Below are 13649 nucleotides of genomic sequence, written 5' to 3' on the forward strand. Positions count from 1 at the left end.
AAAGTTAATTGAAGTTACCTCATTCTATCCTCCTTTAAAAAGGGAGGTGAAATTTTTCTGTATAAAAACATCCAAACAATGAATTTAATAATTATGGTTAAGGTAGTACCTTTACATTTCAATCAGTTTGGTATGTATCCAATTGTATTATGAATAAGTAAATTAAGTAATTTACACCTTAGATAACGTTTTATAGGATCACCGCAGATATGCTTTGTTCATGCCATTGTGTTTCTTTTAAATTTAACTTTCAAATGACGTGTCACAAGATAGGAGTAGCAATTTTAAAATTTAAAGAGACCTCTTGCCTCTACTCCCCTTTAAAAATGGGGGAGGGATACTTTAAACCCTTCAAAAAATCCAAAAAGTCTTTAATAGGTTTGGTGAAGATTGTACATTGATATCTCAATCCACATGGAATATATTCAGGTGTATGAGGAATTAATTTACAACCTATATACATACATACATACATTTATATATATATATATATTGTCTATTTATGTAAATATATAGAAAACTTTACCACATCATAAGGGTTACAAGTCTCCTCCGCACAAGAGACGCAAGAGGTTTCAGGCTGAATTTCTTAAGAGGTTATGGGTTGTACTGATTCTCTTAAAAGCTATTATTATTATAAACTTAAAATGACACTGGGTTAAGAAGAGCCTCTCAAAACGGTGAAAAAATACAACCATCCATGGACATTTTTAACACTAAGCATATTCCACACTTTACCCAGTTATTTTCCTATACCATTAAATATCCTATTTAATTATTTATTATACTTGATTTCACAAAAATCTTTTTCATTTAATACTTTAATAAAATATTTAAACTTTTGTGTATTTGTACAAAATAAGAGGAGCAGACTAATAGGTTTAATAATATCGTTGTAGTATTTATTCTGCTAATTTTTTCAGCTCATAAGACATTGTAGATGAATAGTTTTTCTTATTATAATTTCTGTAGCATTTTATTGTTTAAAGAATCTGAGAATCTTCGTTTTCATAAACTCTTGTATAATTCTCATTGCCGTGTTACTAAGCTACCAAACGATAACAGTCCACTCAGTCTTGTTTCTACCACACAAAGATGTTCTTAGAAGTTCATTAAAAAAATTAGTTCTATTCAATATACAGAGAAAGATTTTATATATATATATATATATATATATATATATTATATATATATATATATATATATATATATGATATTTGCTTTCCAAGATATATACTCCAATTTCATATTTCTGTTTTAGTCTGAATGAATCTATGAGTTATATTTTATAGAGTCTATGAATAGCTCTAATTGGTATATTTACATGAGTGTAAATAGACCAAACGAATAATTATGTAGGTAAAATAAATTTGTTGGTAGATTGTTCTATAAAAATAATTAGATTTCAGTTTTACTGGACGTATAATTTGTAGACATTATTTTTCAATTCCTGTTATTTCATGAGGAAACGAATACTTTGGGGACTATTTAAAACAACCCGTATGCTTATTAGTGCCGTTGTATGTATACATAAACATGCATAACACTTCTCCCGATGATAACGTTGAGTATTTTTTATTATTATTTATTAAAACTATAATAAAAACAGGTGATTTTTTAAGTTTTACAGATAAAATATTTATTTAAAAATTGATTACTTAATTAGAATTTAATATAGTTAAATTTAAGTTTGTAGAAAAATAAATTACAATGAAAAACAAATCACGGCATTACTTTATATACTTTTTTTAATAGTTCGAAAGTATCCATTTTTGTATGGGGAAAATAGCAAGTACAATGTCTTTAAGATCACATTTAAACAAGGATTCAATTACAGAATTATAGAGAATGTCAGCCCAGGGATACATAGCTCTCTGTTGTAGCTCCCTTGTCATCGGCAATCATGAGTTCTTTGTAACGTTCTCTCCGAGCAGTGACATTTACACAACAGTGAGTGTTCTAAAATATCTAAATTTTAAAGTGTAGGATACGATATTTCACTGTGATTTATATGATTTTATACACTAATATGGTAAGTTTGGTTTATATTTATTGTCTGCACAAAATTATTTAATACATGCCATTGATGCCATCCAAAATAATAACAGTTTAAATTTTTGCAAACGAATTAAAAATGTCTTAAAATATATTCTATTGATACTTAGCTAGTGTATGATTAATAGTATTGCTACTTTCCTTTGAAGAAGACATGCCAACTAGATTAAGTATATTATGAAATAAGTAGGATAAAAGAGATCATCTTGTTGACTTTCAATATTCTTTAATTACAAGTAGCCTTACAACACAGAGAGAGTTTGTATTGGAATACAGCATCAAACCATTTCTTCAGAGTTTATAAAACTAACCATTGTATCTTCTCCATGGAAATAATACATGTAACTGTGCAACTGGCTTCATTTATGCAACACGGTGTTTTAGTTGTACTGGCTTCATATTCCGGTACAAAGTGAAAAATATTTTCAGTCATATTTTTTAGTGTATTTTAATATTTTCTTTATAATACTTGTTAAAAGAATGATTTATGTCCTCCTAATAACGTGTTTCTCATTACAAGAGAAAGTATGGGTAATGGTGTGAGCAAAGCTTTATAATGATAAGTTTTGAAAGGAAACATTTAAGCTAATAATGGTAAATATACAAAATAAAACATTACTATCTAATGTATTTTACTAATGGAACCTTGTTATCCGAAAAGAACACAATTATCACAAATTTATTTATGTAATATATATTTATATTTTTTCTGGTACACAATATCTCTCCTTTTTTGTTAGAAATAATAAGGGAATCATTTCAAGGAACCATTTCGAGTACCTGTAAGCACAGAACTGTGGACGTCAGAAGCTGTAGTTAGTCCACTAATGAAGGCTATTCAAAGATAAGCTCAAAAATGACGTCATCAACGGGATGCTGACTCATAGAGTGACTTCAACTAAACGTTCAAGTAAACTGTAATGAGTGATGCTCTCTCTTGTGTAAAGCTTTACGTGCAGCAAGAGTTGTATGCCTATGTGAAACATTACAAATGACAACAGTGCAGTCCTCAAACATGTCCTTTGCATTAGTGATATAATATAAAGTATTTAATAAAACATCAGCTACAACATCATACCTTCAAAGTAATAACTATGAGTAGTACAGATTTAAAAAGTTTCTTCGATTTTCTGCAATGCTCTGTACATACGTGTGATGAAGTTATAAACAAAACTCATCTAACCACCTATACATTAAGCAATATAACAACTATCTATCCGTATTTAAATTAAGTATTGCAGGTTTACCAGTTGAGTTCGTAGTTATCTTCTTTTTTAGGTTTTTGTTCACTTAGGACAAGAAACTGAGGAAATTCCTCATTGTACTTAGTCCTAAAAAGACCTTTGCAATGAGGAACAAAATATTAAGGACGGATACGGTTGGTGGTAGAGGCCACTTTCTGTAGAGATACCTTGGAAAGGGATAGCAAATTTTATATATGAGTCATATCGTCTTGGTAGAATGGGAGGCTGTCACTGTCCCAGTCTTTTCCAGTCGAAATGGTTAGGGGATAATACTACCATTTTATCCAAATATCTTACCATTTGTGAGAAGTGATGTGCCACTCCAGGAATATCCATCGCAAGATTTTGCTGTTTCCAGTTTAGGTTCAATTGGAAGGTATAAACCAGCCAGAAATGAATCCTCCTTGGGTGTTTGCTATTCATTGGTACTATGCATCAACGATTTGCCTTCTTCACTCCAAAGATCTGAAGTTAGCATATCAGGAAGAACAGGATTTGGTTTATCATCCCGGAGAATGGAACTTGATAAGTTTAATAGAAAATATACCATTTAATATTGTGGAAGATAAATATATAGTTCATAAACCTGTTAAATATAGCACAAACGAATGGAAACCTTTTGGGAATTTTTTTTATCATATTTAGTAATGAATCAAATTTAATATTTTTTAGTTTTATACCCGAAGCTTTGAGCTTACCATGGCGTTCAGTAGTGCATTGTTTCGGTTGCACAGAATTTCAAAACTTAAGTTTTATATTAACCTAAATGAGATCTTAGTAAAACAAAAATGTCTTGTAATCAAGGTTTTAACGTGACTTTGGTAGGTATATTATTTTGTTAACAAAACCTAAGAGTATTTTTCTTAATTCACAACATTGCATAATAGTGTGGTAACTAAGAAGTTTGTATTAAATAAAATTATTATTACTTTACATAAAAGCTGGAAACTTGTAAAAACGTCCAAATAATTCTTTATCTATTGGTTATTTTTATTCGCTTAATTTGATGCTTTCAATGAGGAGTATTCAGAACTACAGAATCCGCGTCTTAGCTTTTTTCTACGATATTAAATAAATAGTTGAGATTTTTTTAGTAAGTTGTCCATATTATATCTCTTCGTGCGCTGGTCCTTAGATTAGATAGATCATTTTTTAGGTAGTTGAAATGTACATATACATAATATAGAAATATTAGAATATTTTTCATCAAATATATTTATCGAGTTCCAAATTATAATTATAACAAATATGTAATTTAGACATCAACCAGGTTTCAAATAAAATAACTAAAAAATTCAGATGCCTCTGGAAAACATAGTTATTAGTTATTACATGGCAGTGGAATATTCCAGAGTGATTTAAGTGAATAATTATTCTGAGTGAGGAACGTCAAGTAAGTTTACAGAGAAGTTACGAGAATAGGAGCACGCACCAGACAGACACAAAGCTCTAAAGTCCCAACTTAGATTGAGATCACCGCCTGTGAAATTAGTGTTGCCTATGGCATAGTACTTAACTGTGTACATTTATTCCATATTACTCCCGTCACATATCAAAATTAATAAAACGCATTAACATAAATAAGTGTTGTTCGTTCTTGAGATTTTCTGTTGCAAAAATAACATGCCTCGATTACAGCATGTTTTTACTATGAACGCCTTTTATAAGTATCTACAGTACACATGTTTTTAAAATTTTCTTTTAAATAAAATAGAATCGTGTCCTATGTAGCCGGCTTGGCTTGCTTAAAGGTCAAATATAAATACTATAATTAGATTTAACATTTTTAATTGTTGTTTGATATATGAATGAAACTATTATTTATACTCCCAATAATATACAAATATAGAAAACTTGCGCCTTCAGAAGAGGTAAGTTACTATTTTATTCAGCGTTGGTTTAACTCAGTTAGGGAATAAAAGTTTAAAAATATTGTTAAAATAATAATAAATTTTTTTAATGGTTCTTATTGCGTTTGACATATAGTATATAGGTGTTTTGATAATATAGACGACTTTTATCAAACATGTAGAACATATTAACGGCAATAAAAATATCAAATCTTATCTCTAATACATTTTGTTGCTTTAACTTCATTTATTTGTTTGAAGTAAAGTTTTCCATGTTATTTTCATTCCTGTTTCTGGTCAGTTTGCTACAAGTCATTTAATGTAGGTAGCATCATTGGTTTTCTCTAGATATAGTACTGTTTAACATTGACAATTTTATGTTTAAAATTGGTACCAAGAGAATTTAATCCAAGTATCAAATATGAAAATGATTTTCTTTCAATAATTTGTGACGATGGTTCACCTGAGAAGATTGCAGAAGTAACGTATGACTGCTTAGCTAACACGGGCAATAGTCTCTGGAATTGTAAATTATTAAAAAAAAAAGAACAATTGTTAGTTTGTTAGTTTACTAGTTTATTAAATCGGTTAGGTTTACTCAATCGTACGCTTTTAAGCAATCGTTTGTGACAGTAGTCATTATTAGTCGTATATGTTTAAATGAAAAGGCTACAATTACACTGGAACACACGTATAGTAGAGGCAAGACATGTAACAATCGTCTCATCTCTATATGTATATCGAATAATATCTCTGTATACTAAGTACCGGTGTAGTAAGGCAACATTTTTGAGCTTGGATTCAATAGTTGGGATGCTGTGAATGTGTTTATGTAATACAATTGTCTGCCACTGAGGTTACCTCTATATCAAACACACTTGAAGAATTTTGTTTCTCAGGTATAAATCCAAATAAATGTAAGTGTAAAAATCATGTTCATCCACAACACTTATATTGTGTGGTTTTCAATCTTAAATTGATAGAATGGGTCAGAAAAAATATTCAATTGTTCATTTATATAATTGAAACTTGACAGATGAAAATGTGAAAGTGATTTTGAACGCTACTTGAACCGTAGATACTTTAACCCAGATGGTTCATTTGGCCTGGTGGTCCTAAAACGGTTTAATAGTTTATGCGTGAAAGCAAAACAACAAAAGGCATTTTTTCATGTATAATATTTTAGGATATAAAATACCAAAAACTCCTGCATTCATCAATTGACCACAATACACAATTCTGTTAGAATAAATTTCCTACACTAACGTTAGTGAGCTAATAACTGAGAATTGTAAACATAAAACTGATTTGTTTTATAACCTTCGTTAAATACCTAATCTTTGGTGCACTAGCCTATCTAGATCAGGTGATGTAAATTCTTCAGAAAAAAGTACAAATACTTATTTTCTCATAATAACGTAAAAGTAAAAATAAAAAAATTACATTGAAGCTGGTACAGAGTCATTAGTTCTTATTATATTTGAGTAGAAACTGGGGGTTATTAACCACGAAACGAGTAATAAAGCTTAAGATGTAATGAATATAAATGTTAACAAAATACTGGATTGGTAGATATAAAAGTTTAACAATGTTCTTTCACCCATTATTGCAGGCTCTGATACGCATCAAGTTAGGGCTAAGAATTCAGTAATTCTTTTCCTCAAGTCTTTCTTTAGAACAATTTTCTGGTAGCATTTTTAAATATACGATGTCTTATTTAAAGTAATAATATACTTCTCCTTAAATCTAAATTTAATACAGATTTTCTGATAATGCCAGCTCCGAATTGTTTATCCCACGCAAAGATAATTCTTTATATTCTTTATACTTCTTTCCTTCAAAACGTAGAAAATTTATTGAGTTTTCACCCAATAACGCTATACCAATTTACAGAGTAATTATTTCAAACAGTGATATCGGTATCAATTTTTTCGCTCGATCTTGTTAAATGAGTTAAAATTATGTTATTATCTGCACTTAAATGCATTAAAGTTTTTTATGTTCTTATAAAATTAGTTGACCTTAAGAAAGTGATTTAAAACCCGCTAGGAAGTTATAAAAAAAACGATATTAGATTATATGTAAAAAAAAAAAATGATAATCCACCCATATATAGCTTAGGATAATCATTTTGAATAGGTGAGATCAGTGAAGTTTGTATTTAAAAAGAAAATTTTATAACGTTCAACCATCTAAATTACACAACAAGTTTGCTTTAAACTGTTAGTAATGGGTATGGATTTCACGTGTCTGATATATTATATTATATTAAGCATGAATACTAAACACTGGTATTGTACTGTGATACAGTAAATTGTATGGTTTTCGGGCATCGCCTGTACAAAATAAGCACAGCTGTGAGATGTTTAAGCTCTTCACTGTGATGCAAGCTCAGACCCGTGATGTCTTGAGGTGAACTAATTGCTCCTCGTTAATTCAGATTTAAACTAAGCGCTGTGAAACGTTATCTTTCCAGCTCCTCAACAAAATATTCCAGCACTTTATGAAACCATACTTTTTTGAATTATTTTCTAATTATATTGACTTTGTTAAATTATTATTAAATTATATATAGATAAATAATTATATGTTTATTTAAAATGTTAATATCGTGTAGTTTAGCGTCTGTCTGTGTGATTCTAGTATGAATAAATGCACTTATCGTTAAAAACATGAAGCCCCAAAACATGCATTATAATATTACTACAAGAGAATAACTTATTCTGTTGATACACCAAGAATAATTATTACGAATGTGTTTTTAAATCTATTTTATGTACAAAAACTGAAATCCTTTGTTTGGACATTGTAACATGTCTATAGTAAGGTTATCTTCTGTAAACCAATTACAACTATTTTTGATTTAATATAAGAGCGATCAATTGTGTTCTGAACTAATAACCCTTTATTTTAAGAATGCACAAGTTCCAATGGAATTCAGTAATTAAACTCAGTATAAAATAATAGTAATTTTAATAAAATTTAAAATCAATAATACAGCAACGCCAAGCAATCTTTTTTACTTTGAATTTATTCTCAATTATTTCTTATTTTTAACCCATAAAAAGTTCACAAGTCCAGTCTTAAAATTAACAATCAATCAATCTATCATTCAATAATTGTGTCCTTCAAGTTCTCAGTGCTAATGTTTTCAACACAAACTCAAAATAAAAATCTTCATTAAACTTCAAAATAAAATAATCTTCTTCAAATATAAAATGAAACAAATAATAAAATAAGACTTATTCTCAAAATAAAAATCAAACAAATTAAGGTAATATTAATATTTAATATATGAACAAAGACAATGTCCAACCAGTTAAACTCAAAATTGTATCAATTTCAAACTACTTATTTTCTGTAAATTTCCAATTTAAAAATTATTGAATTATCCAGAATTATCCGCTTGGCTTTGAATGTTAAACTTAGGAACTTGTTAAATATATATATATATATATATATATATATATATATATATATATATAACCTCAGAACATAAAATACATTTTCTTTTTCAGTAGGCTATTCCTGATTTAACCAAATTGAACAGGAAAATATCATCAAGAAATTTACTATTTAAATGTTAAATTCTAACCTTCACGGCACCTCGCACTTCTCCTGAAGACTTCACCAAGTAACTAAAATGACTATTATAGATTAATTAATTTAAACTTGAGACTTTAAATTTTGAAAAGAAATTTTAATCTTAAACTTAACCTTCCTACCGAAAAATCAATACGGCAAGAGTAGGCTATCACTTTACACGAACTTCTCTCTCTGAGCACACCGCAAAGTATCCTCTGAAAACGTGGTTGAAGCCACCGCAAGTCCCTCCCACCATCTAATCAACCTAACATTGGCCAATCAAAATTGAGCAAACACAATTTCTGAATTGGATGGTACCTATCCAACCCAGACCTGTAACCTATGCTCAATACCTAGAACAAAAGGAAGCTTCTAGCATTCCTCGAACCCGAATTGGCAAGAAATTCAGCACTGCTGGAAGGATCAAAATCTTACAATTCACTTAGTATATTAATTCACAATTCTCTTAATAAAAATATAAAGATTCCTATAAATAATTAAATAATATAGGAAGCATCCTATAGACATAAAGTGTAATAACTTGCTATAAGCTTTTTGTTGAAAAATGTAGTACAATCGGTTGAATAGTTTACACGTGAAAGCAAAACAAAAACAAGAGAACTTTCACATTTATAATATCTGCTACCTGTTAATATTTTGTTTGATATTTTTCAAACGTAAGTAGGCATAGATCATGTCCATATTATACATATCTCGATCTCAGAAAAGTACTTCATTTAAAAATGGGTCTACTGACGTCTCATGCAATAATTTTTTGTTTAAGGCAATTCTAGTGGTTTAGTTGAGTTTGCATTGTTCTCACGATCAGGAAAATATTTATACATCTTAGGAATAAGAACAGACGTTTAGTGTCAGTTTAATTTTAATTATGGGACATAAATTTTATCATTAAAATAATGATAAAATAAAATAAAACAATTGTCGTGCTGTCATAGTACAATGTTTACAGAGAACAGTTGATTACATACATTTGACAAACTTTCACTTTTGCACTGTTCATAATACACGTAATACGTCATAATCCTTATATTGCAAATTAGCTATCAGAATCGATCAATAGTGAACATAAAATAATCTAGCTAATCTTTAGATTAAACTCACTTACTCAGTATTTCATCAATTTAAAATTTGCCTTGTAACAATTATTATTTATATGTTATACATTATGTGTATGTAAATAACGCTTCAAAATAAAAAAAGTAAATGTTGTAACAGCAAAATATGTTGTTACCTATAAAAAATTGTTATCTCTTCTTTAAGGTTTCGTTGCGCTACACTGAAGTCGATTCAACATATTTTAACTCTAAAGATACTATTATAATGTAACAGCATTAATAAGTAGAAACACATTTACCGGTTTAGCTTTAACGAGAAATTTCTGTTTCAAAAAATATAATTAACACTTTCCAATTTATTACTGTTTGCAAATTATTTCAGTTTAAATTTAAAAACATTGGATTGATTTAAAACTTTTAATACATATTTAGAAACTGCAAGAAGCAAAATTACATTTACAAACATAGTCAATAAAGATTTTTTAAATCCTTAAAATACCAAATTTAATTTTTTCAATACAGAAATTAAGGTATGTTAAAAATTACCATTGCAATGTAAAAACAGTATTAAAGTACGTGTAAAACATGTTTTAAAGTTATTTTAAAATTTAGGTCCTATTTCTTCACTTTTACTCTTCCTTGTCCATTCACTACAAACGCAGTACTTATAGTGGAATGTATACAACTTTTTAACAGGAGAATTCGTTTCAGAAATTAGCGTCTTTGAGAAGTGTTTGGAACATTCTGAAATCTAAACATTGTCATGCCTAAAATCTTTAATATATCATCCGACCAAATAGTTTATTATCCAATTTTAATAACTCTAGAATAGCAATTAAAATATGGGTGAATAGTTTCCACAAAAGTGAGTATTATAATACGATAATACAGTATTAAAATAATTTACACGGAACAATACACATTTTGCTATCGCTTTACACATATTTACAACGAAGCAGAGCAAGGGAAGAATCAATTGTGCAGTGCAGGGCAAACAGTACAGATAAGAACATATTGAGGTCAAGTAGTGAATATATACCGGTACCCTAGTTCAGCACATAATGTGGGGATATGATTATACGTCACCATACCGTTACCGTATATAATATCGGTATTGTTGTTGTAAGAAAACTCGTATTGACGTGACGCCGTTAGTGTGTTGTTCACCAGACTGACCTGAACAACAGTTCTCGCACAGATAAACAATACATATGTGTGGGACACTTTTTTATTAAATAAGATAAATATAATAATACTATGTGAGTGTTTTAGGTATATTTTAGGTAGGTGTTGCGTATTGACTAATAAATATTGACCTACATTTTGTAAGGTGCAATATTGCTATTTGATGCCATATACGCTCATCAATCAAATAAGAGGTTATTTCACAAGTCTATTATGTATTATAAGAAAATACACTGTTTAATTTGTAAAACAATCAGTGATTTTATTGTTTTAATTATACTTTTCATAAAACATTACAACAATTAAATACACTCTGACAGTAAATATTAACTGTAAATTTCTTTGGTGAGTTTTCATTACGCGATTGATAGCTCATTCATACTCAAATACCAATTTAAATACAAACCGAGGATGCGGTAGGTTAGGCAGCAAACCATACCTAGTGAAAACCATGTGGACGTATTACGGCAATTTTAAACAAATAACATTATATTGAATTGTTTTCCACGTGAGATAATTCAGTATGAAAATGTATTTGTGTGTTTATACGTGGGTGATCATATATATTTTGTGTATGTCTATGTTAAAATGTACAATGTAATTAAAAATGTTATATTCATGGGTTTCTGATACTTATTTTCATATATGTCTGTCCGAATATGTGTTTTTATAATTAATACCATTATTACATCAAATTTGTTTTGAATTTTTATGACAATAACGCCAGTTACTAAAAACATATCATAATATTATTATTAGAATTTTCAAAATAGCGGTCGTGAGAACTTTAAAACTTTGAATATCTTAAAACCAGCAGTTTTTCTCAAGAAATGCAAAAATAACAGTTTTTGAAGGAAAACTCTAATGATACAAAAGTGATTTAAACCAAATAATAATTCATCTTCCGCTTTATGCAGCGTGTGAAATCGGAAGCTGTGTCATACGTGACTCCTGGAATCAGAAATCAAAGTCCGTCTAAAGAAATTAAGAAAGTCGGCGGCGAAGAACTTCAAAATTAACTCTGCATAGTTTTGCCATTAGAGACGTACAGATTATAAAAATCAAGTAATGGAGATAGTGAGGTATCTCAAGAGTTGCAAAACTAAGTGCATTACAATGCTTTTGGTACAGTCCCAAAGAACGCTGTAACAACCGAGTGTTCTATATACAACGAAGTTATGGTGACAAAGTTTGATTCAGTGTGAATTCTGAATTAACTATTTTATTAAAAAAAGTAGATTGTTTCAGCATTGTAATATAGTAAAATTATTATTGCATCAGTTCAAGTGAGTACTGGGTATAATGATCAATGAAATTGTTTGTTGCAAACTTGAAATTATGAGCTAATATGTAAAAAGCTAAAAAGCAAAGACGTACTTTGAGACAGTCCCTAAACATGCAATGTATTAAGATGCTTATTTATTGCATCATTACTGGTTTCCTTTCACGTGTCGCATATTAAAAATTTGATAGATTTCTAAACTCCATATCATTGGTAAAGTACAAAATAGACCCATCAATTAGGAAAACGATTTATGCGCAGACCAGTTGTGTCTTGAGGTGAAGTAATTGTTGCTCGTTAATTAAGATTAAAACTAAACCCTGGAAAACGTCTTTCAGCTCTCCAAGCGTTTATCGTAGAATATTCAAGCAGCTCGGTAAACCGCACAATGCTCTGACATTATCTGCCTTATTTTAATTAAATTCATATTTTAACCTTGAAGATAGTGTACACCATTACTATTACGTTATTTACTTATGGATTTATTTTAAAACATATTAAACTAGCTTTATCTTGTAATTTGTAATTCTAATGGAGATTTTAAAGATTTTAAGAATGTATTATATTTATATAATTGTTGAGTTCAGCTCCATTGCACTTTCCACTTTGTACTGAGCTTGGTAAAAGCACATCCTGTCATATAAGTACTTGTGGAACACCATATATTGAAGACACCATATACTGAATACTCAGCCAGCATAAATGTACCAATCGCGTATTTTTAGAACACGATTAATTGTTTCTGTCTTTCCTAGTCGTAATTTTGACCTGAAGATATTTTACCTTATCATTTCTTGCTCATAGTTAATAAATTCATGATAAAACAATATGTATGTAACTACTAAATTTCTAGTTTGCAATTCTGTCAGTGAACACATTATACAACTCATTAAGAAAAAAAATTGAAATCACTGACCTGCCGATTTGCTTAACGCATACTGTAAAAATAAATGTTTAGTACTTCTTACATTTTCTTGTATTGGCAGTTTACAAATGTTTTGCAAACCTTCTCTAGGTTACTAACGGTTCTTAAGAAGACGTGTTATACTCTGAAGTATAAATGTACTTGCAGTAAATATATACAGGGGTGTACATAAAGTCCTGCACGGGTATAATATTTTCTGAACGATAACAGATAAATAAATAGGATTTGGTACATCAATACTACACCTAAAAATCTATTTTTTGAAGGAACTATCAGTTTTCTGTAATATCATGGGGACGTCCCGCAAGGAGTCAGAAGGAAATCTTAAATAGGAGCATAGGTCAATATGGACATCATTTTAAAGGGCTTGTCTAGCAGAGTTTAATGCCGCAAACTGCACTCAAAAAGATTGATCCAGTACAAAATGGCGGCTGTTCAAAGATTTTA

The sequence above is a fragment of the Homalodisca vitripennis genome, chromosome 3 (assembly GCF_021130785.1).
Source record: "Homalodisca vitripennis isolate AUS2020 chromosome 3, UT_GWSS_2.1, whole genome shotgun sequence".
In the NCBI taxonomy this organism is placed as follows: domain Eukaryota; kingdom Metazoa; phylum Arthropoda; class Insecta; order Hemiptera; family Cicadellidae; genus Homalodisca; species Homalodisca vitripennis.